Here is a 25,023-nt window from a genome sequence, read left to right as displayed (position 1 = left end):
ATGTCATATACAAGTCTACCGCTTTTGCGTATTGAGCAAAGTTGGAATTTTATTATTCGGGGCGTAATAACCGGAAACATCTAGATCGAAGGTGGAGCTCATGTTGGCAGGAATATTTCGTGGCTTTAGAAAAATAAGATAAATGAAATACAGCTTCAATGCAATCGGTCGAGTTTTAAATTCAGGGTTTGATAAGTGTAGCTTTTAAATGTAAATGATTTTCGCAACGCAAAATAAAACTATAGCGACGCCTCCGAGTCATTCGTTATTCTTTAGCTGTTGTTCATAGCTGAAGGCTGAAGCAGTGGCCGATCGGACAACAGTGATCCAGTTTTTCTTACCCATAGCCCGGGTACATGCAAAACCTGTAGCTATACCTCACGTACAAAAAATATTGATGTCACACTCTGTTGCACTCAATTTTACAGGCTTGCAAGAGAGGGAAAACTAAAGTAAAGAAAAAGGGGCGCCGGCCGCTGTTCTTCAAAATTTTGTCGCCACAAGAATGGCATGACCGAAGAAGTCATGGAAGCTTATTTCAACAAGAAAAGAGTTGTGTCAGCCACCTTTCCGAATAACTTGGAGACTGTAAAAGTGTACACCTTGAAAATACATGAAACGTAATGACAGCGTCGCCACTCAGTTGCTGTACTTTTCGTTTTGTCTTGGTGGCTGCATATATTCCTCCCAGTTGATATAATAAATATAGTTGTGAGGTTGCTCGCCTTCTGTTTTTATGTTCGTGTGTTCTTCGCTTTTTAGCGCAGTTACTTTCCTATCATTACCCATACCCAACTGGCCCAAACAACTGCTTTAACACCATAATACACGACGGATGCAACCGCTATTCGGCATGGAGAAGAGAGAACCATTTACACACGTGGTGCGATTTGCTTTCGCCTGCCGGCGTTTTGCGGTCTCCTTGCCTTCACCTCTTAAACGAGCGTGGGACGTGTCGAATTCATACGATGCACTGCATGTTTGCGTTAACGAAAGCTTTGCTTCCCTGAAGCAGCGAGCAGACGCTGGCTCTGCAACACAAAAACGCGAAAGCCGCCTCATTGGCGGGAACGGGCATCTTAATAAAGACGAAACTCTCAGATTAGCAGCTAACGGTATCGCCCAACACGCCATGAATATTTTTTTCCTGCGCCATCAGTGCCTGTTAGGTCTGCATGTTTTCGATCATGGACTCGTTCAGCAAGAGCAACAACCATGATGCTCTACTTTCTGGTTCCTCTGTGTGCAACGCATTGCAGTGATTATTTCGTAATGAGCTTATTAACCAACGTCGCGAAATATCACAGGGTAACACTGAGCAAACAAAAAAATTTTGCAACCTTCCGCTCTTATAGAGGTGGCAATGTAAGGGATTCGGAAGTGCATTCTAAATTCACTTTGTAATCGTCATAGCTCCACACCGCTACTGGTGTCACGGATATCACTGTTACGTGTAAACAGGGCAAAGTTTCGCACACGCGCCACTGCGAAGGTCAACTTCTGTAGAAGAACGGCTGATTGGGCGAGTTGGTGAACCATGATGGACTGTAATATAAGTGCGCAACAAAAACGTGACAAAGAGGAGAAGTGGACAATGACGGCCATCGTTGTCCACTTCTCTTTGTCACGTTTTTGTTGCGCACTTATATTACAGTCCAACAACTTCTGTGCATGCACCCAGGCGGCGGCCAATGCCAGCAAGTAGTACGGGTGATTCAGGTTAGTGACGATGTGTGGACTAACTATATAGGAGCCGTTATTTCTTGGGGTTCTGGATGACGGCAATAAAATTAGAAGGGCCGACCTGACCCGCGAGGAGTCCCGTACAGTGTACTCTGGTACTGTGCCTACCGTTACCGCTTTTGCTAACAGCTACGCGGCAACCGAGCCTTTGTCCCGCGCGTTGTCCTGTGGCTAGACTTGGGAGCTAATTAGCGAAATCCATCGCAACGGAGCGGCGTCTCCAACAATTTTGACACTATTCCCGCTACCCTGACAAGTTGTTTGTCAATTCCATGAGAAACACGACAGCTGCTCCTCAGTAATTTCAACCTGGGCGGGGGTGTACTCAAATGCCCTCCTTATTGCTGCTTTCAGGAATTAGGTTACCACGTTTACTTACCTTACCTTCTTGCACACCACTGGAGTACGTAATTTTCCTGGCCAGCTATCGTACCAGGGGCCAAAGGGAGATGACAGGTTGAGGAGGGAGGTGTTGCTAATGAATTGGCCAGTAGAGAGCATGTCTCCATACGGACCTAAGACGAGGTCTTCCTAGTACTAAATCTAACCCTTTCTTTCCCAGCACTCACTGGTATGATAAGCAAGTATCGGCAAATTCGGACTAGAAGAAACACGAGGCTAAAAGGGCATCAAGGTTGCTGCAACGCGCAGCTTCAGTCATTTTGTATGATCAGATAAATGTTTCATTGGCAATAGGCGACTTTACACTGTTCTTGCAGTGTTCCAGTGATAACTTCTGCTTCTACCTTTTTTCAATGGTTTCTAGGGACAGAGTTTCTGAAGCGCACTGCCTGTTTTCAGGTGACGCATGCAACCCACCACTGTCTAGACCGGTAATATCCATAACCCAAGAGTTCATCTCTCCGTACTAATGTCAGGGTTAATAAACATCTCTTCATGTCGGGCATTACGATCGTTGCTGCTGTCCTGGGCAACAACAACAACAAAAAAAACACACTCGTCTGAATGTTAATCAGATGACTTTGAAATGAGGTAAGAACAGTTTCACGAGTTGTGAAAAAAGGAAACCACTGAAAGCTTTAATGCAGTCCAACAAACACACGGACGGTGTTGCCGCATTTCAACGGCAATGTTGAAAGGGTAATACTTGCTCCCTGCGTCGCTGTGAAAAGGAAGGTAAAAAAAAAAAAAAAAAAAAAGCCAACGAACATGGAGGTTAGGGAACTGTCAGTCTGAAATTCTGCAACTTACGCATCCAGCACGCACACCCTGAAGTGTCTATCAAGACTATTCAAGGCATCGATGTCCTCGGAGTTGAGGGAAAAGTTCAAAACCTGGAAACGGAAAAGAAAAAAAAACGTAATACAGCGGCCTGTTCTGTTGAACAACTACGCTTCCTTTCCGCTACCTGATGCGGCAAGGCGCGTCACTGAAAATTCGTAATAGCCAAGGACGTGGCTATAAAAAGAACTAACGAAAAAAAGGAAATGCAAGGCAGCGAAAGAATCAAACGCCTTAAAATGAAAAGCAATGTGATTCGCAACTCGGTTTATTGGCCGTCTCTTGAAATCATCCCTTTTGATTTTCATGTGAGGCCATGTTTCACCTGATCCATGAAGCTGGTACGTTATATATATGTATATATATGTTCTCAAAACTTCGCGGACAGAACTAATCTAGCGAACCACGGCTGAATGCTGCGCGCGCATACAGATTGCACACCTTCCATAAGACGTTCAATATCTTGACTGAACATTAACAAGGGTAAGCCAAAGACATATTCAGCCTACTTGCTACACGTATTACCTTGTGCACTCTCTTGTGAATGAGGCAGTTTGTCGTGGTTGTTTGTGTTGTTCTCTTTTCATTCATAACTAGTACGCCGGAACTTAGAAGCGCCGAACGTATAACAGCCCGGGGTTGCATTACACCTGCCCAGGATTTTCGTTTAAGGACCTTCAAACTAAAAGAGGCCTACTGGCCCTGAAGTAGAAAATAGATAAGTGCCTTCAAGTATAGCAATCGGCGTACGCAGTAAATCTAAACTGGATCTAAAACATTCACACGAGTGCGAAAAATATGCAATCTTAGAGAAAGCTTAATACAGTGCGCGGCATAAACTATGCACACGCCTGTCCTAGACCTTACCGATGAACTGTAGAGGACACAAATACAGAACTCTTTTTTTTTTCTGCAAATTCCAATCAATGGGCCCCAATAGTTGTTTATGAACGGTTCTTATACACGCTCCAACAATTTCTGCGAAGGCTGATCGGTCGAACAAACCGTAGTAAAAACAAATACAAATACACAAATAAGCAAACACCCATTCAATGGCCATTGCCCCTTGCTCGCTTTCTCCCCTCGTTTTCAATTTTTCTCGAGATTTTTTTTCTTTCAAGAAACGCTTCCTTTGATTGTCGTGCCGCACGACCGTTTTCGCCCACATGCACCTGACTGATTCTCAGAGCAACGCAGCCGTATTATCGTCGCAATTCAGTGGCTCGGCACAGCCAATAAAACATTCAAGACGGTTGCTTCGCCGCGTGCACGGCAGGCATGCTTTGTCTTCGGCTGTAGCCTTTTCAACTTTCTGTTCTTTTTTTGTTTTTCTTTGGTCATTTGTCTTTCTTTTTTGTCGTACGCGAGAGCGGCGGATGGCGAGCGTCGCAGCAGCAGCGTCCAGATTTCATTCTTGAAATTCAATAATGCAGATGCCTCTCAATTGGCTTTTCCCAGTTTTATAGAGGAACGCCCGCTTTCGTAGCGGGTGTATGAACGGACGTGAGTTGCTTTTGAGTCACGTACGTTCGAGTAGATTGCGAGCGAAGTCTCCGTGCAGTGTAAAAAGGAAATGAAGAGGAACAGAGAGAAAAAGCACTGGGGAAAATTTAGAAAATATGTTTTGCTTCATTATCTGTTCCTGCCTCCTTCGTTTTCTTCGATGTATATACAAAGATTATGTTCGCGTTACTAGTTCTGCTCACTTGGCTGCAACGTTATCTCCAGAGGCGTGGTATCAACAGTATCAGCAAGCTCATGGGTCTTTCAGCTTGTAGCAAAGCAGTCGCCGTCTTTTTTGTTTGGTTTTTAATGTCGCGCGCGCGTTCTCTCTGCGCGGGTTCGTTCTCGCATTGCGAAACAATGCATTCAGATATTCTGGACAAACTGCCTTTCAGTTCATTGCTTTAAGTTGGCTTTGTAATGCAGTTTCATTGTCATTAAGCAGTTTAACCGTTCATTTACCTGAAACCGATGGCACCTGACGTGCATGAATTAAACAATGTCGTTCGTGCGGCAATCGCGTAAGTGCACATTCGAATATACTGCGGTAAGGAGCGCAGTGACCTGGAAGTTTTTAGCTTAAAGGAGTATAGACACGTACATTTTCTGTTTCAATATTTTGCGTTAATCAATTCTCCACGGGCCAAAACAGAGGGACTGTAACACGAAAATCCCCAGCACCGCTCAGTTAATTAATTATCAGTGAATTTATCAGGACCATTTTCGGTTCTGATCTCTCCGAGCTTGAGCACCCGATGACGCCAAAGATGCGAGAACTATCAAAAACTAGAGAGCATTGGCGAAAGCTCGCCACACGAGAGCCTGATACTGGCAAGACTGGTGATGACGTGGAATTGGAATATAAAGACGTATACGGATAGCGTTTGTCGTCTGCTTGCGTTCGATCGCACTTCCAGGAAAATATCTTCGTCGAGCGGCGCTTCAGCGTAGCTTCGGACATCAACGTTATTTCGCCCGATGACGCGGACGTTGACGACATTGCCAGGCGCCTTCATTTCGACCCGCTTTCCAGTGACTGGAGGAACGAAGCACGAAGCAGCAGCGACGAAAGCTTGTCGGTTGACATATGGGAATGTCAGCGGTAGGCATGCGTGCCGCCATCCATGCAGGTGGCACCATCTGGCGCCGCTAATGCGATATTCGCAGTCGCTAATTTATCGTAGACCGCTGGTATTCGCGTACATAACAACCCCTTTAGAGGACTTTCAATGACAAATAGATTGGGAATAAAGCGGTGCAAAAGTGCAGTGCTTTTTACAGTGTTAGCATAAAGCCTCTTGGTACGTTAGCTTGTTCTGAAGTGCCGTACGCTGCCGCTTTGATGCGAAACCGGTTAGGCCTAGCGACGTCTAGGGCAAGTGGGGTGAAGCGCAGTTCCATTCCCGGAGCGCCCGTGGGAGACACCATAACCGAAAGCTTCACGCTTGTGCAAGCACGCCATTGGTGTCTCAGTATATGTCAGTCACCATGTACACCATGGCTCAAGTTATACGAATCCGGCGTAATATGAAACACGAGCAAACTGCAAATTCTGCTTCCCCTTTGCACAGCCCCATGTATATGAATGTACGCACGCGCGCGCACTAAGATCACAACATTGTGTTTGTAAAACACGTCGGCCGCGGAGTCGATGCCAGGTGAACTAATTGTGACACGTACCAACGCATACAGCATGAAAGGTGATCGAGTCAATCAAGCAGAAGGGTGCGCAATCTACACAGACGCGGCGAGCAACCCCGTGTCGTCACTTCTTTTTTCTTTGATGACTCTACGTCATAATTGTTTGGTGGTGTCATGTTGTTTACATATGAACACGCTTTTGTCACAGAGATGTCACTGTCGATAGGTTTTGAAAAATGGGGTCTTTGTCCGGCTTGTAAATAAAATCCTATTAATATATTTTCGCGGCTACGTAAGAGGTTGTAATTGTCTGGGGAGCATCTGCATGTAACCAGGAAGACAATCGCATTCCTTCCGGCGCTTCAAAACACGGTGTCATACTCATTTAAGTATCGAAGCTGGCGTGGGCAGAATGTGTACTTGAATGAGTAATCTTCCCCGCCGGTTCGCAATTGTCCTTAGACGTATGAATGCATGAGTAGAATGAGAATCAAAATTCGCGGAAGGACTTTACACAACATGAATTTTGTCCGGCCTCGACAGCGAGGAGTAGCAAGAAACCATGCTCTGAATGCAGGCACTTTTTTATAGAACAGTGGGTAGAATTAACAGTTATGACAAGGACAATTCGAAGTGACAGGTGCTGTTGTAATGCAGCAGAACACTCGAATGTAATATACCAGTATTATTAAAGAAGGGGTGTTTCTCCGCATCAATTAAAGCAAGTGCCTGTGTCGTCTGTAGTCCCTTAGGTTTCCACCAGTTCTTTTATTGAAGCGAAAGGAAGTTTCTGATACAGTTCAAGCTTAGAGAAGCCCCCACACCCCCTCCTGTCTCCCGTCGTAAAGATATCAATGTTTGCTTTCGAAGAGTAGCAATAAAAGGGGACGCGATAAGAATGACAGTGCGCAATAAATTGAGTTTTCACGAGACGACTTTTTTTTCGTGCCATTTTCATTCTCCTCTCAGGGAGCTGCAATTCCTCGTCTCGCACTTTTTACCCCGAAAGCCGCTAAAGATGGCTACAACAATAACTTATCAAGAAATTCGCCTTCATCAAATCAAACACGGAGTTTCATAATAAACAATGCAACGATGGGAATGCGAAAAAAAAAAGAGAGTAAAGCGCAGCTGGATGCGGACGGGATAAAGGAAGCGCTCCGCGATGCCTTCTCGGGATCACCCCAGCACACGTGAGCTACAAGTTAGGAGCCCTGGATCCTGGCCGTGTTTTTACTTATCGATTTCTAAGTGTAAGTAACCAATATATCTAAGGCTGGGGCGCGAAAAACACGGACGCCTCTTTAGAAAAAAACACAATAGCATCCTTTGGAAACAGTCATCAACGCTTTGGTCCCCTTTTTCAGCCAGGGCTTCTGCTCCGCCTTATTCTTCCTTGAATTCTCAGTACCTCCCTACCTTTATCCCTATACACTGTCCCGTATTTCCCCTCACTTCCCGCAACCCCCCGAGCGTAAACTGCCGGTCAGCTATTCTTGACGCGACGTGAGGGCAATAAGACGCTCTGAGAGAAAAAGGCATGCTTCCTGTTTGCCGCTCTGCTGACGACGCCTTCATCTTTGGTCGAGACTGCTCTTTGCGAGCGATGCTTTGGTGGAGCCCCCCCCCCCTTCCTTCTACCCCCTCCCCCACACACAAACTTCCCTAACTTCCACTGCTTTGGATTATATGGGACGGATACGGTTATTACGCTGCAACCTTGAGCTTTCTCTGCCGGGTATTCGGTTGACAGCGTTGATACCTTTGCTTCCCACGCGACCTCCTCCCTTATATATCAGCTGCGCCTTGCCTTTTTTTCGGGATGCCTTCCCGCGGCTGTCTCGTAAAGAAAAAATAATAGCTCCAAGAGGGCGCACAAAGAAACAAAGCCGCTTGTTCGGTGGTGCGCAAGCAAGCGGCCCCAAGACTTAACAGAGTTTGGCGAGCACTAACGCTCGATGCAGTGGCACTGCCACATCTTTCAGCGCCACGGGCTGGAAAAAGGGCGGCGCAGCGAGCTAAAAGAGAGATGGTAGGGTCATTTGGGTTAGAAGCGACTGCTGCTTCGCCTTGCCGCTGCTAGTGTCCGCCGCTTGAAGATAAAAAAAACGAGACGAGCTTCAAAGCTGGTGCGTAGAATAGTGACGTCGTCGTATACAGTCCGGGACTATAACCCCGCTGGAGCTTCGCAGTACTGAGAGCGAGCGGCTGCTTCCAGGGCCGACTCGGAAAAGGCTTTCGCGAGCTGCGGAGGAGAGGAGCCTCGGTCGAAGCTTTAACGGTCAGTTTATTGCAGCCCTGTTGCAATAGACACTGCTTCGGGGGATAAGCACGCAGCTTGCCTTAACAATGTCAGCAACGGTGAAAGCTCGTAGCCAGTCAGGATTGGGTCAGCCGACAGGTGTAGATATGGTCAGACTACAGAAAGCAAGATTTAGTAAAAGGAGGTTAGGTTGACGGGGGAACAAATCCAGAAAAAGTTGCAGCCAGGAGCGATAGGAAAAGTGGAATAATTGTTTCAAAACGCGATGAAAATTTTGCCAGTACGAGACTTAAACTCCTTATGCAGTAAATTCCACTTTTTGCGGCGTAGGCTCATGGTTAAAGCAGTTAGACGGTGGGGTAAATCTGTTTGGCAGTACTGAAGCACCACTGCATTCACAGCGTCAAGCGAAAAAAAAAAAAAACGAGCTTGAAACGATTTCTGTTCGCCGGCAGACGCCCGTCATCAAAGCGCCTCGTCTGGCGTACGCATGCATTATACACAAGACGAACTTGTCATGCTAAGAAATGTTTTGTGCTCGTGAGCTACGTGGAACAGCGAAGCATAAGGATTAGTAGCGAATTTAGTCAATACCCGCCTCGTTTTGCAGATGCTCGTCTCACCGTCATCACAAAGAAAATGGAGCGAGAGACTCTGAATATGCATTCGCCTGTCATCGATGACGCTAAATCGTTGGCACACCGAGCGTTGGTTATTTTATATCCGTGTAGAAAGATTAGTGCATGCCCACCGCTATACGGCAGCTGAGGTCGCGCACTACTATAACGGAATAATGGAAATAAGGAATTTTGTGGCCTCTCCGACTTACTAAGAACGAAATTGAAATAGGTTGCGAGAACGATGTTTAATTAACATGCAGCATCGACTAGCCCAGAAATGTACGTTTCTCCCAGCAGGGGGCATTTGCCAAAGCCGATGTTACTGTGCGACACTACTGATCCCGGGCACCCACGCCTAGCCGTACGGGGCATAGCCATGTCTGGGGAAGATTGGATCCTAGTTCTTGAGCCGACGCCGACAATCTGGACCTTTAAGGCCTCTAGGCAGAGGAAACACACCACTTTGTCTCACGTTTCCCATAGATGGCACCTCTGGGCTGACCCGACCGGGATAAAACGCAGTCGCCTTTTCCTATTCTCCCCTCCATCTTTTGCTTTCCTATCTTACTTCTCAAAAATATCTTGTTTTCTCATATCTTCTTAATTTTTGTATCTTCCTGACGGCTAGGGTAACCTTGTGTGGCTAAACACCCTGCGTTACGTCCTTTTAAGTTATAGCCATGGTGTACAGCCGGCGTGGGCAGGAACATCATTTCCTGTCTCGTCGCCTCGTTGGGTTTTATAATAGGTGTCTGGCACCGCGGCCAAACTCATAATTTGTGATGACTTTGCAACTGCCTCTATCCGACCTCCCTTGAAAATGAGAGCGCACCGAAGCCGCACACTTTCTCAGAGATCCACCGCAGTGATGCAGACGTGCAGTGGTTGAGGCGCGCGATTGCGGTGCTCAAGGATGCGGGATCGAATCCCGGCCGCGGCTGCCGCTTTTGATGGGAGCGAAAAGCAAGCCGTCCGTCTGCTGTGTGATGTGGGTGCGCGGTAAAGAACCTTACATAATCCAAAAGCGAAAAAAAAAAAACTTACCAGCTTTCTACGATTATGCATTGTTCATAGCGAACATGATGAGAAAACCGCTCGACTTGTATCCCAATTCCTTGTTACCAGGACTTTGACAAATGCCATAGGAAAAGAATATAAGCAAAAAAAAAAGAAACAAAAAACAAACAAACTGGCAGACGGCGGTCTTCTTCTGTTCTTCTGGAAGCTTTTTATAATCATCAGCAAGATAAATTGTCAGACGTAAAATCCTTTGGAGATATCTCTATTAAAATAGGTCTACACCGTTCTTTGAACACCATTCGCGGAGTTGTCTCAAATATGTAAGTAAGCAAAAACGTCTTGAATGCCTGAAAGACCAAAATGTGATCAACTTTTACAGAATAAAGATGACGCGTGATAACAAGAAATCACCGCGAAGTACATCGTTTTAACATTCATATCAAGCGTACTATCCGAATAAGTAGAAATATGTTACATAAAGGTTCAACTTAGACAATATATATACCTAACCAACGACGTTGTCTCTAGTGTTAGCTGTACGGCCACGACTCTCAGGGCTACCGATGTCAGTTAACATGCGCTAAGTGTGCTTCCCACGAGCCTGATACAGAAAAATGTGAAGTGGAAACGCATATGTGTGCAAATTGTGAAGGAAACCACCCGGCGTACTCCCGTTCATGCCCAGAATGAAAACAATTTTTGACTATCAATTTACAAGAAAACCTAACCTTTAAGGAAGCACGGAGCCGATACTTATCATTGCAGAAACCTAATTACTCAGCTACCGCGCAAGAGAGCACAGCACCACAGCACTCTCCGGCTGCTGCCCAGGTGACAAGCGGTGTGCCTGAAGCAGGGCCACCTGTGCCCCTGGTGTCAGCGGCAAGCGCTGCGCCACCACCTGAGAAACAGTGTGCGCGGACTTACAGGTCGGGGGGCTCCAATGCCTCTTCCCACACGGTGAAGCCAAACACGACCATCCATGTCCGTTTGACGCGGACGCCCAGCGCATCAGAAGACACAGAGGACACAAGCGCAGACATTCCTGTGCCGTCGACATCGCATAGTGGGCATAGCTCCATACGTCGACAAAAATTAAGAGAAACCCCAGTCAAGGTGCCCGAAAATAAAACCTAGCTTTCTCTAAACATTTATACGCAATTACTTTTATACCTTAAATCTGCAGACGACTTTAGCTCATATAAATGGCAGGATATCGGATGGCGTTCGAGAACACAAACTTAAAACTCAATTTGAAGCATTGGCATTCATTATACAAGCGTCTAAAACAATAACTGTGTGCTGCATGTATATGGAACCACGCCTTACTTTTAGTATTCATGGAATAGAAGATCTTTTAGAGTATTTTCCGAGCCGTTTCTAATAATCGGAGGTTTTTTAACGTACGTTCCAGCTTTGTAGAACCTAAAGAACCGATATTAGAGGTCATGTCATAGACGATATGATATTGTGTAATAGTATTTGTATTTGTTTTCTCAACACCGAAAAACCAACCTATTGCTCACCTGGCTCATAAAAACGACTTGTATAGATTTATCTTTCTGCTCACCCACCGTTTTCACAGATTTTAAATAGGATGTGCTAGATAACAGCTATGTAAGCAACCATTTACCTGCTCTACTCAGTATTGCACCTTCACCACAAATTATCGCCGCAAAGCCGCGACGCTGGAAGCTGCATTTAGCCGACTGGGAGCTGTTCCGAGAAAAGGTCAGCCTAGATAAAATTACCTCTGATAACCTGAACTCAGATGAACCTACTGAAGCTTTCACAGATTGTGTTATGAAGGCAGCACACTTAGCAATTCCTTAGTCCTCATAAATGGTAAAGCAAACTCGCAACATGGGTTATTTAAAAGAATGTAAAGAATAAAAAAACAACCTTAGGGACACTCTAGCAGGTACCCAACACAGGATAATTTTCGAAAAGTGACAGTGCAAATGAGCCCTTCAACAAACGAATTTCACTTCAAAAATTATACTCAGCTGGTAAAAAAGACTGCACCCCGCCCTGACGCAATTATCTGTCACATTCTAACCAATCTCTCTGAACCTTCCATCGAAGCACTTTCAAGATTGTTAAGCAAAATTTGGGCATTTGGGGAAATACCCGAAGGTTGGAAGGAAGCCGTCATCGTTCCATTTTCAAAATCAGGCAAACCACCATCATGCTCTAATAGCTATAGACCTGTAGCCCCGACGAGGTGTCTGCAAAATCCTTCGAAAGTGTCTTGAACATTCGAATAATATTCGTGCTAGAAGCGCCTAAGTGTCTCGATACACAGCAGCGTGGTTTTGAAAAGGCCTACACCACAGCCGACCATTTCGTCTGCTTTTAAAATACTGTTAGGCAACCTTTTATACACAATCAACACTGTCTTGATGTTTGTTTTTGACCTAGAGAAATCATATGAAACAGCCTGGAGTTGTAGCAGAATGCCTAACTGCCTAAAAGATTTCTTGTGTAACTGCTCCTCTTTTGTGCGCCTAGGGTCAACTTTTTCAAAAAAATTCATTCGGAAAAACGGAGTACCTCAAGGCTGTATTTTAAGCACAATACACTTTGTTATAAAAGTGAATTCCCTCGGGGGGTGCACGAAGAAGAAAGTGTCGAAACCCAGGTCACTATTCCCATGCAGTATTGTAAATGCGTTATCTCCCCCGCCTTCGAGTCCACGCGCTTTTAGAATCCCTTTCTCCTTCTCCCACTGCGGACAACCCCTCCTCACTCCTTGGAACATTGGAGAGGGTTGGGAGAGGATGGGCGGGGGAGAAGGAGGGAGGGTAAGGAGGGCGTGCTACTCTTTTTTGCTTTTTGTTAGTGTTGGTTAGTTTGTTTTCGGCCATGCGGCCGTAGAGCGCTCGCGGAGGAGAGCCGGGAGCGCCCATTCTTGCGGCTGCATGATGGCCTGGTGTCCATGTCACTCAAGAAAGCGGCAGCTACTTTTCAAAAAGCGCTTTAATCCAATGTTCAAGGAATGTGAATCGTCAAATATGTGATTCGTATATAATTGTCATTTCCTAAGATACACAGTTCTGTTCCCAAGCAAAAGTGTTCGCAAAGCGAGTTGTCTGTAATTTTAAAGCGCGAAAAAAACAAGGAAAAAATAGAAAGACCCTACTAAGAACGCATTTGTTTTTCCCGAAAAGAGTCAAATCTGGGCACCGAATTAGGTGAAGTTCAGCTGCAATTTTTAGTTTGCTCAAAGATCTTCAAAGCTGCCACTTATAGCCTTCCAATGTGTTGCTGTGGTTAAAAAATAAAACTGCATTTTGCTTTCTTTCCGCCAAGGTGCATTTGGCTCTTTTCGAAACAAAAAAGAAACCTCTTAATTGGTTTCAAGATAGCTTCTATTCATTGCAGCGGACAGTGCCGCTAAGATTAGACAAAAACCTTGAGCTTTGCTATTTTGTTTTTTATCCAGTTGCACTCTCTCTCTCTCTCAAAAAAAAAAGCATGTTGAACTTTGACACGCCGGGAGGCTTATTAGACACCTGTAGTAGCCGTATGACATGTTCACGTATTTTCTGTTACAGTGTTCACACGCCATGGACCGCCACTACTTATATGTACTTAGTCGGTTAACAACCACCAGCTGCTGTTTTCGACATAGAAAAAAATGTTGTCAAAACCAAAGGCTTTGCTGTATCTTAAGCATAGAAATTATTTGTACAACGCTCGAAGAAAGAATGGGGAAGAAAAGGCCATTTTCCTCCTTTTCGCATAACCCAGTTGCGCCCTTCACAAAAAGAAAGAAGGAAACGCGCACAAGCTCGTCGCCAAGACGCCCGCTAAAAACTTCTGTGGGAGGCGGTCGGGCGCCCCTGCTTTCCGGCTTTTTCGACTGCCGACAAGAAGGGTGGGGTGAGAGGGATTGTGAGCAGGGGGAGCCGGCACACGGGGAAACACACGCGTGGCACTTACTTCACGGGATTTCGGCACTGCGGGGAGATGGCCCACTGCCTCCGACACGCGGAAACCGCCACAAGGGGAAGCGTGCTACACCCATTCCCTCGGCAAAATAATTCGAAGGTTCATCATGTATTCATTCTATGTTGGCGATCTTCAGACAGCTAGCACATCCTCAAACGTATCATCATGTGAAAGATAATTACAGTTGACCATAAACAAACTGGGTACTTGGGCAGACAAAACTGGTTTCTGGTTTTCTCCGCAAAATACAGTGGCTGTTATTTTCGCCCTGAAGCGACACTTACAGGCAGATCCCACCATATATCTAAACGAATCCGAATTACCTGTAAAAGGTGAGCACAAATGTCTTGGCTTAACGTTCAACAAGGAGCTAATTCTCCTGTATCATGTAAAAACGCTGGAAACGAAAGCTCTCTAATCTGGGAAATACTAAAAGTCCTTCGTAAAAAACGCTAGGGTCCTGATAGAACATGCATTTTAAAAATTTACCGCTCTGTCGTAGTATCGTGCTTGGACTAGGGCTGAATAGTGTATGGATATACAAGGCGGTTATGCTTAAAAAGACTGTACTCCACACATTTTAGGCTTGCGCATTTCACCTTTTACATACAAGACGTCATCCATAAAAGATTCCATGTAGAGACTTATATGAGCCATAGCTTGCAGAAGTGGAAGATCATGAAGTTTTCCCTGTATCAAGCCTTATGTAGGAAGGATACCGCTTGAACAGGAAATTTGTGACGTTTTTTTTTTATTATTTTCTTGGCTGGTGAAGCTTCCCGTCTGAAGCTAGTGTGCTGTGTTGATCGTCGCATCATCGCATTGCGCGTGTGTGGCGTGGACATATTTCACGTCGTCACCGGATAAATGGAGAACTTTCCGGAGCCCACCGGTGCAGAGTTGAGGCGCGATTTGACCGTAAATGGTGAGCTCGCCCGCGGCCGGACTCGAGAATCGAGCAGCGGCGCGGCGCAACTCTCCGTGGCTAGCCCTGCGCACTTCCACAGACGGCGGCGGATTTGTGAGGGGAAAAGCATGTTGCATGCAGTAAGCTGGGGGGCACCGTAGGCGCAGTGGGACTGTGTGAACATCTGTGCTGTACCCGCGTATCAATGGCTTGCCCATCGCCCGAGGGTACGTAGTACGTCCTCGGACGTACGGCTCTGTCGAGGGAGCGCGTTGGTGTGCCCGTCCTACGGAGGGATATTCGCGGCCGACGAAGGGCATGGCTTTTCAAGACAGTTTTCAATTACGGCTCTCAACGTGTTTGGAAACCGAACGCGGCATTTGCTTCTGGAGAGTCGAATTCAGTGTACATGAGCTGCAATGCGCTGCGAAGCAGCACACTTGTTTTCACTGCTCGCGCCCGAGCCTTATGAAGGAGCCATGCTCGTAGGAGTTGGCGACGTTTACATTTTATTCCTGCAATATATTTTGATGTCTGCCAAAGCTCGGCAATAAAAAAAAAGTCTGTAAAAGCCTGGCAATAACGAAAAACGCAAAGCGGCAAAGGCCGAGAGTAGATCTCCCGCGAAAAAATAAACCAAAGTATTCACACCATTTTCCGAAGCCCACGTCATGTTCTGCGTAACCTCTACGTCACCAACAGCGACTGTTGCCAGATGCAAAAACATTTTCGACCATTTTTCGCAGCCGCCATTTTCATCCAGTTCATAAAACAAGTCCACTGCGCTGTTAACGTCGAGGTTGCTTGCAAAAGTTGTTTAGAAGACTTGGCAAGAAAAACTGTGCATGTTACACACTTCAGCACGCAGTTTTCGGGCCAACAGTTCACCTTAATCTCGTTCCCATACGCCACTTGCCCGGCTTCGAGTGGAGAAGGTATTCTCGAGGAGAACTTGTCGGAGCAAACGCCGAGGGGCGTTCATGAATCCGAATCGGCCCTGGAGTGGAGGAGCGGCTATATTCTCCGCTCCTAGGAGTGGAGGTGGAGCGCCGAGTCGAGGCCCATTTGTGAACACGGGCGTAAGCTGCTTCACGAATCACGACGCGGCGAACAGCTCGAAGCCGAAATTAACGGAGCACCCCGCGTGAACGTCTGCTGTCCGTGAAAGCTGAGGAGTGACTCATGCGAGGGGAGAGATGGCGAAGTTGAGGACGCTCGAGCGACGCACGACTGCTCACTCCGGAGTACACTCACTTGTGCAACGCTGCCCAGTGACGGCCGCCACGCCCGCAACAGACACGCCCCTCTCCCACTGTCTTACGCCCGTATTCACAAACGCGCCTCGACTCGACGCTCCACCTCCACTCGTTGGAGCGGAGAATACAGCCGCTACTCCATTCCAGGGCCGATTCGGATTCATGAACGCCCCTCGGCGTTTCCTCCGACAAGTTCTCCTCGAGAATGCCTCCTCCACTCGCAGGGGGTTTACATGAGACCGACAAAGTCGGGTCGGGGAGGCCTGTCGGGCTAAAAACCGGCTATCGGGCTCATGTATACGCTAGAGGGTCGAGCTAAAGGACCGTCGGGTCGGGTCCCGCCAGCCCGACTGCAGGGAGTGGGTTGGCTCGACCCTACCCGATGGGCGAGGGGCATGTATACTCTGACGCGTCGGGCAGGCACCTCCTCTCTTGCCTCCTTGCTGGTCGGGGACGGGACCGTGAGCTGTTCGTCTGAGCATTCCTCCTTTTCCTCCTCTCCTGCCTGCGCCTGGTTCTCTTACTCGACGCACGGTGTAGCAGCGATCTTTGCCCGACAGAAACGAGCTCATGTAAACCCGGACGGGTCGGGCTGGCTCAGCTCGACAACCGGCTCCCCCCTACCCGACCCGCTTGCGTCGGGCTCATGTATACAAGGCTTCGGAGCAGCGCAAGTGGCATAAGGGGACGAGATTAAGATGAACATTTGGCCCGAAAACTCCGTGCTGAACAATGTAACATGCTCAGTTTTTCATGTCAAGTCTTCTAAACAACTTTCGCAACCGACCTCGACGTTAACAGCATAGTGTAACTTGTTTTGTGGGCTGGATGAAAAGGGCGGCTTTGAAAAATGGCTGAAAATGTTGTCGCATCTGGCAACAGTCGCTGCTGGTGACGTCAGCTTCGAGAAATGGTGTGAATACTTCGGTTTATTTTTTGGTGTGAGATCTACGCTCGGCCTTTGCCGCTTTGCCTTTTTTTATTGGCAGGCTTTGACAGACGTTTCTTTTTTTTTTTTTTGACAGGCTTGACCAACAATTTTTTTTACCATGCTTTTTTTTTATTGCCGGACGTCAAAATACATTGCAGGAAAAAAAAAGTACAAGCCGCGAACTCCTACCAGCATGGCTCTGGCCTGCTCGGAGGCGAGCTAAACATGCGTGCTGCTTCGCAGCGCATTGCAGCTCATGCACGCTGAATTCGACCCTCCAGAAGAAAATGCCGCGTGCGGTTTCCAAACAAGTAGGGAGCCCTAATTGAAAACGTGCTTGAAGAGCCATGCTCTTCGTCGGCGGCGAATATCCCTCCGTAGGAGGAGCACACCAACGCGCTCCCTCAACAGCGCCGCGCCGGCCGCGCGTCCGCAGACGTACTACGTACCCTCGGGCGACGGGCAAGCCATTTATGTCCGCACAATCCCACCGCGCCTCCGGTGCTCACCAGCTGGATACAACACGCTGTTCCCCCACAAGTTCGGCGCTGTCTGCGGAAGCGCGCGGGGCGAGCCACGGAAAGTGCGCCGCCGCAGCTCGACTCCGGCCGCGGGCGAGCTCACCATTTGGCCAAATAGCGCCTCAACTTTGCACTCGGTGGGCTCCGAAAAGGTTATCCATTTATCCAGAGACGACTTATTGAAATGTGCCCGTGCCACAAACGCGCAATGCGACGATGCGACGATCAAACAACACACAGGGGGTTTACATGAGACCGGGGTCGGGGAGGCCTGTCGGGCTAAAAACCGGCTATCGGGCTCATGTATACGCTAGGGGGTCGAGCTAAAGGACCGTCGGGTCGGGTCCCGCCAGCCCGACTGCAGGGGGTGGGTTGGCTCGACCCTACCCGATGGGCGAGGGGCATGTATACTCTGACGCGTCGGGCAGGCACCTCCTCTCTTGCCTCCTTGCTGGTCGGGGACGGGACCGTGAGCTGTTCGTCTGAACATTCCTCCTTTTCCTCTTCTCCTGCCTGCGCCTGGTTCTCTTGCTCGACGCACGGTGTAGCAGCGATCTTTGCCCGACAGAAACGAGCTCATGTAAACGCGGACGGGTCGGGCTGGCTCAGCTCGACAACCGGCTCCCCCCTACCCGACCCGCTTGCGTCGGGCTCATGTATACAAGGCTACAGACGTCGGTGGCTGATCACGGTTATCCATCAGGGGGTTTACATGAGACCGACAAAGTCGGGTCGGGGAGGCCTGTCGGGCTAAAAACCGGCTATCGGGCTCATGTATACGCTAGGGGGTCGAGCTAAAGGACCGTCGGGTCGGGTCCCGCCAGTCCGACTGCAGGGGGTGGGTTGGCTCGACCCTACCCGATGGGCGAGGGGCATGTATACTCTGACGCGTCGGGCAGGCACCTCCTCTCTTGCCTCCTTGCTTGTCGGGGACGGGACCGTGAGCTGTTCGTCTGAACATTCCCCCTTTTCCTCCTCTCCTGCCTGCGCCTGGTTTTCTTGCTCGACGCACGGTGTAGTAGCGATCTTTGCCGGACAGAAACGAGCTCATGTAAACCCGAACGGGTCGGGCTGGCTCAGCTCGACAACCGGCTCCCCCCTACCCGACCCGCTTGCGTCGGGCTCATGTATACAAGGCTCATGTTCGGCGTGAGCGGCAGGGACAGCCGTAGGCTAGCCATGGCCGCATTCGTAAAACGATAGCGTGCCAGAAGTCCCGGGTCACTGTCACTCTCAGCTGATGCTTTAGCGAAAGGTTCGGCGCATCCTTGTCGTATTTTCTTTCGTGAAACTTTTTGGTATACCGGTAGAACGAATTCCACACAGCGAGCGAGCGATGCGATGTCGGCCATGTTTACAAGCGGAGTGGCGGTCGAGGAGCGGCCAAGGTAGCGTCGTCGCAGACTCGAGATTCTCGAGAAAACTCAAGCTTTCTCCGCCGCTGGAGGAGCGATTCGAGTGGAGATTGCTTTGTGAAACGAAAAACAGGCCTCGAGGGCCGCTTGGAGTTGAAGTTCGAGTGAAGGAGTGTTTGTGAATACGGCGGTTACTCTCTCACAGGGTGCATCCATGCGGCCGCTCCACCCCCTCAGTGTTTTGTGATGCGGGCAGCGCCATTTTCCCTTCCTCCTCTTCACGTTCACTGAGAGATGAACGGACTGAGAGAGAGAGGGAGAGAGAGAGAGAGAGAGAGAGAGAGAGAGAGAGAGAGAGAGAGAGAGAGAGAGAGAGAGAGAGAGAGAGAGAGAGAGAGAGAGAGAGAGAGAGAGAGAGAGAGAGAGAGAGAGAGAGAGAGTGGCTTCTGCGGCAGCTGTGCGGCCGCTCCTCCTCCTTAATGCTGATCCGTTCGACGCGCGCGTCGCCACCTTCTCTTTATCCATTTCAAGTTCCCCAAAAGAAAGAGAGTGAGCGCCTTTGGACAGACATCTGCGAAATCCGTGAATGCGGCTAGTAGTGCTACGCACTAAAAAAACTAGGAATAGTTTTCATTGGCGTCGATGGAAGGCTACTATATGGCTATAATCAAAGCCTGAGATATTTCAGTAATTCGCCGTTAAATAAATGAACAATTGTTGCCAATATTCGAGAACCTATGCTCAGCAAAGTAGATGTTGTTTGTAGTCCACTATAATTTAACCTGTCAAGTGGCATGAAGAGGCTTTCTGGGAGGAATGGTCGGCCTAAAACGATCCCTGAAGCAAATATGGCTTCCTTCGTCAAGCCTAGCTTGTACATCGTGGGACGCAATCAAAAAAGGCAACCTTTGACGCCAGTCCACCCTCCTCGCTCCCTCCAACACTCGATTTTATTTCAACTGTCGCAAACGGTGCGTACAAACGACCTGCTCAATTTTTTTGTCACCAGCAGCCGGTGTGCGAGTGTTTCGACGGGGAGCTCTCCCGTTTACGCCGCCAAAAGGGACAAAAACACCGAATGAGAGGGGGGGGGGGGGGCGGGGGGAGGTACGATCGCGCTCCTCAGGTCGCAAAAAAGACGCATTCCAGACACGCGCGCGCACTAGTGTCGTGACGCTGGGGCTATGGCGACCCGGCCTTCACTTGGTAGCGTGCAGAGACTCCGGGTTGAAGAAGGACTGAATCTTCGAAGTTGGTAAAATATGTACAAGCAGGTTTACTGGCACTTTGAGAAAACGTATTTACAAGAATATTTACATGAAGAAGAAGGGTACATCAGCAAAATGACAAGCGTTAAGAGTTCATAGCGAGAAGCGACTGGATGAGCCGTTTACCCAGGGCCCAGAGCGACATTTCGTGCTCTGCAGCGTCCTTAAAACCCCCCTATGTCCAGCCCCTCTCTGAAGATGTTGACCAACCAAATCCAGGGCACGCCCCTCAGGTATCGGCATCCAATCGAACACATCACTGCACTGATGGTCTGAAGCACTGACTGGTCCGGCATTCATTCGTTGGGCGTGATCACTTGTTGGCGGGAAAAACTTGGGAACGGCGAGGAGAGGAGGTACATTTCTATTCTTCAACAAAGAAACCACAGGCTGGTTCTGAAAAGGGGTTTTACTTCTCAGAAACCCGAGTGCACGTGGCGCCGCATAGGGCTCCCAACATTGTCCCTTTTCGACAATTGCAAATCTTTCCTGCATTCCCGGGAAATCACTTAATGGCCGTATGAGTCATGCTCCTTTCTTGTCCTGCCCGTCAGCGGACATGTCACTCTGTCGTCTCCTTTGGATAGGAGGCATTCATCACTGGAGGATAGCACTTCTCGACTGGAAGGGTGAACAAAAGAAAGAAAGCACTTCCTGCTATTTCCCGCAGGGGGACGTTTCTTTGTGTTTTTCCAGACGTTCTCTTGACAGGGTCAATTTGGCATTTGCAGGTTGTCCACAAAGCAAAACATGCTTACAAAACAGGATTCCTGGAAACAGGCTCACTTAGAGCCATTGGACCATCACCACATATTCACAAAACTTATCCATGCCCACAGGCGAACAATAGAGCGCGCAATTGCGGATGCTTGGTCGTAACAGCCTCCTCCCCCGCCAGAAGAGTCTCGGAGGGCAGCAGTCCCAGCTGCTGCATGAAGAGACGACTTAATGGCCTGCACGTGAACGCTTGAAGCTCGCTGTTGCTTGTCGCGTTGTCTTGATTGTTGTAGGCCAAATTGCTCGAGCTGTCTGAAACTCAACCACATGTCGAAGCAAGCACTCGGCTCCCGTCTGAAGAGACCAGGTCAAAAGAAAACTGCCATTGTTGTTCGAGAAAAGCCCACTCTCAAGACGTTCAGGACCCACGTATTCCTAGAAAACCAAACGTGCTGCTTTACATAGTCACACATATACAAGCGCACGAAAAAAAAAAAACCTGATTATCAATTTGGATACATGGTGAGGAACATCTCGGACCGCTTAGAAAGAGCGGCTAAGCGCGTCCGCATTCCCATTTAACTTCCCTTTTTTGTATCTTATTTCAAAATTGTACTGCTGTAAAATCAAGCTCCACCTAAGAAGGCGACTGTTCTTCGATGTCGCAGTTTGCAGCCAAGCCAGGGGACAATGGTCCGTCTCTACGGTGAATTTGGCCCCTCCAAGATAGCACTGCAATTTTTGAATGGCCCATACAATGCAAGCGCACTCTTTCTCTGACGCGCAATAAGCCCTCTCTCTAGAACTCAGTTTTCTGCTCAAGTAGAGCACGGGGTGCTCATTACCGTCGTCATCTCTCTGGCAGAGAACAGCACCTAGCCCTCGATCACTGGCATCACACTGGACCGTGAATTCTCGGTCATAGTCTGGAGCTCGCAATACCGGACGGCTAATCAGCACAGCCTTCAGGTTTACGAAGGAGGCTTCCTTTTGTTCGTCCCAGACTACATTTGTCGGTTCTGTCCTGCGGAGAGCGTCGGTCAGAGGGCTAGCCAAAGATGAATAGTTAGGGATGTAGTGATTGTAGTATCCCGTCAGACCCAGGAATGCTCGAATTTCCGTCTTCGTGCTCGGCCGCGGGTAGTCTGCTACCGCAGAAATCTTAATCTCGCTGGGTTTCCTGAAACCTTGACCTACATTGTGACCCAAGTAGTCCACGGTCGCCCTTGCCAGGCAACATTTCTCGGCCTTTACGGTTAGTCCAGCTTGACGCAAGAGGCTCAGTACAGCTCTTAGATGTACCATATGGTCCGCCCATGAGTCGGAAAAAACCGCAATGTCGTCTAAATAAGGCACCGCGAATGTTTCACACCCCTTTAAAACCCTATCCATGAGTCGGGAAAAACAAAATGGAGCATTTTTGAGCCCGAAACTCATCATTGTTGGCTGGTAGCTGCCCGTCGGAGTGACGAAAGCCGCGTATCTGCTGGCGCGTTCAGTGAGCGGTACTTGCCAGTATCCTAGAGTAAGGTCCAGCGTAGTCACATATGCCGCTCTACCGACCTGTTCTACTCTCTGCTCCGTCTTTTTGAGAAGCTCCTGAGCGTTGCTTCCTTTTCCGCTGAGGCAAATCAAGTTATCCCCCATCTCCTCGGGAAGGTTTAACGTTAGATTTACCACGGTTTGCTCCATAGCGAAGTCCTCTCGGTTTTCACTTAAAAGTCTCGTTAGATTACTAGACGCTGGCGGCAAGAGGTTACTCCCAAGGACGTCCTCATTCCGCGTCTCATCAAGCTCACTTTCAAGTTGACTTATTTGAGATGCCTTGCTCTCAAAGTTTTCTGACCCACTGTCTTCCGCATCGACCACTGTTTTAGCTGTCGTTTCCTCCGCGGTGGATTTTTCTGGAATTAGCAGTGTAGCTAGTTCTCGCGCCTTTGAACGTGTTAAGGCTGGCACAACTCTGTCTCCGAAAAGGATGCCCCTCTTTCGCAGTAGCATATCCGATTTGTTGGAGAACAAATACGGATAGCACTTAGGAAGCTTTCCTGAAACGGCAGCCTCGGTTGTCAACTTGCCGAAAGGGCCCTCGATGACCACGTTCGCGATGGGCAAGCACACACTCTGTTCCTCCACTACCTGGCGGATCCACGCACACTGTCCTGTATAGTCGGAAGGCGACACATACACCGGATGGACAACATCCATCGTTGCGGCCGAATCGCGCAGTACCTTGCAAGGCTTCCCGTTGACTACTAGGTCATGCAGGTAGGGTTCTAAAAGCTGCATATTTTCATCGCAGTCCCTGACATACGAGAAAGCAATCTTTTCTTTCCGGCAGTTGACGGCAATGTGACCCTGCTCATTACACCTAAAGCATGTGAGCGGCTTCCTAGCCTCAAGCTTATTCTTTGTGTTCTGCACGTTGGTCACTTCCCCACTTTTCTCACTGCCGTCCTTTCTAGGGAATTTGCCTGAAGAAACCTTCATTTCTTCGTTTCCAACTCTAGCAAAGTGCCTTTCCTGACGGTTTTTCCCACTGAACTTGGGATTGCGGGGCCTATCCACTGCTGGGTTGCTGAATTGTCGGCGCGAAGCATACTCCTCAATAAGTTCGGCAGCTTCAGTTGCCGACTTAATTTCGCCTCGGTCCTGTAACCAATTTCTTTCTTTTTCTGGGAGGCAGTTATAAAACTGTTCCAAAAGAATTCGCTCGACTACAGCGTCCCTATCACTGTAGGAATCAGTGCTCTTTAGCCACTCGCCCAAATTAACTCTTAAATTGTACAGGAATTCAGGGTAACTCTCGTCCCTGGACTTAGTAGCTTTCCGAAAACGTTGTCTGAACGCCTCGGCGCTAAGCCTATACTTTTTCAGAAGGCAAGCCTTGACCTTCTCGTAGTTGTCCGCGTCCTCCTTGCTTAGCCGCGCGACAACCTCCGCTGCCTCGCAGGGCAGAACCGTCAATAATCTCTGAGACCACGTGTCTCGCTGGAAGGACAGTTTTTCGCAGGTTCGCTCAAAGTTAACCAGATACAGACCGATATCCCCTGATATCACATATGGCTGCATGTACTTTGACATCTTGAAACCTGCCTCCTTGTTGAGAAGAGGTACCGCTAGCTGGGGACAATTGCCCGACCTCTTGCTCAACTCTAGTTCTAATTTCCGGAGCTCAACTTCTAGCTCCAGCCTTTTTGCTTCTCTCTCAATTTCACGCTTCTTTTCCTCTTTTTCCCTCTCAAGTTCACGCGCCTTTTCCTCTTTTTCCCGCTCTTTCTGCTGTCTGAGCTGCTCCTCCTTTTTTTGGGCGATGAGGTTCCATGCTTCACTGAGCTCCTCATCATCGGCTCCCAAATCTGTGATTGCCTTTATAATCAAGGGTTTTCGTGCCAAACCACTTGTATTAATTCCCAATTCCTCACACAATTGCAACAGTTCCGGTTTCTGCAGCTTTTGTAGGTCCATGATCGCTCCGAGTGTCGGCTACTTCCAAAACAACAGTGCAAACTACCAAACCTAAAGGCGTTTCAACACTTTTTACCAGTTCTTAAAATCTAACCCTGTTCTAGAACCTGGTCCACATCAGAAGAAAAGCCAAGCACTCACCCACACATGCGATCGATGTTCCGAGCTGCCCTCTTGTTGGCCGATTGTTGCGCCTGCTTGTTGCTTGAGATGCCACCTCCGATCACCAGATGTTGTGGCTTGTAGCTTCAGATCCACCTCCAATCACCAGATGTTGTGGCTTTTAGATTCAGATCCCAACGCTGGGCACCAGTCGTCGTGCTTGTAGATTCAGATCCCACCGCTGATCACCAGTTGTCGTGACGCTGGGGCTATGGCGACCCGGCCTTCACTTGGTAGCGTGCAGAGACTCCGGGTTGAAGAAGGACTGAATCTTCGAAGTTGGTAAAATATGTACAAGCAGGTTTACTGGCACTTTGAGAAAACGTATTTACAAGAATATTTACATGAAGAAGAAGGGTACATCAGCAAAATGACAAGCGTTAAGAGTTCATAGCGAGAAGCGACTGGATGAGCCGTTTACCCAGGGCCCAGAGCGACATTTCGTGCTCTGC

This window comes from Amblyomma maculatum, chromosome 6 (assembly GCF_055883805.1).
Source record: "Amblyomma maculatum isolate TAMU_Amacu chromosome 6, ASM5588380v1, whole genome shotgun sequence".
NCBI lineage: Eukaryota > Metazoa > Arthropoda > Arachnida > Ixodida > Ixodidae > Amblyomma > Amblyomma maculatum.
This window is presented reverse-complemented; position numbering follows the sequence as displayed.